The following is a 1032-nucleotide window of genomic DNA, read 5'->3' as shown; positions in this document are numbered from 1 at the left end:
GGTTAAATTGTTGTACAATTGTAAATGGAAGAAAAAATTAGGAATTTAATCTTAAGAACTTAGTTGGATCAGTTAATCAGAATGGTGAAGGTGTTCATGTGTGAGGGTGCATGTCAGCATCAGGACTTTATAGCTTGGATTTTTTTGATGAAATAATGAATCATGCTGTTCATTTAAATATTTCAAAGAGCAATTTTAAACTATTAGCCAAAAATTTAGTTTTTGGAAACAACTTTGTTTTGTTTGCTTCCTTGTGCCTCAAAAATTGCACTTAAGCTTAGAAATATCTCCTCAATCGCCAGATTTAAACGTAATGTAATAAACTTAGAGAAATCTGGTGGCTAGATTACGAAAATACAGCATTGAAACGAAAAGGAAACTAGAAACAGCAAGATCGCAGTGCGATTGAACACTTACTCAAAAATTGCACAAAAAAAAGAAAGAAAACGCAGTGAAATATATTCCCAGATGGTTAAAAGCTGTAGTTGATGCTGCATGATCTACTACTAAACAATAACTTAGTAAAAAGTTAGATTATTTACTAATTTTTTGATATTTTTTCAAAGTGTACGAAGAATTTTGTGAGATAAAGTTTCTGGCACTTTTTGGTTATTTGTTTATTAAATATAAAGTTTTATTATGTTATTAAAAATTTTCATGTAATTTTGTTGTAAATAGATCATAGATCTTACAATTAAATACTTATCCCAAAATATTAATTTTAACCAATGGATAGGGGCGTATTTCATTGAAAATCGTAAGTGTACGAACACTTTTGGGAGCCACTGTATTTTCGCAACGCGAGGCGTAAATTTCCCGAGGTTAAATTTTTGAGATTACGATGGGCTCGCGAAAAAAGTCTTATTGCAGTTGTCATACTATTGTCGTTTTACTATTATCGACTGGCAAGGAACTAGTTAAGAAAATAATTGGGAGTGCTCAAATACAAAATGTCTGAACCTAGAACGCTGGTTAAATTTCTAAATCTCAAAATGTGCTTTTAGTGTTTTATCTTTCTCCTTTTATAATGAG

This window comes from Uloborus diversus, chromosome 4 (assembly GCF_026930045.1).
Source record: "Uloborus diversus isolate 005 chromosome 4, Udiv.v.3.1, whole genome shotgun sequence".
In the NCBI taxonomy this organism is placed as follows: Eukaryota; Metazoa; Arthropoda; class Arachnida; order Araneae; family Uloboridae; genus Uloborus; species Uloborus diversus.
Note: the sequence above shows the minus strand (reverse complement) of the source record.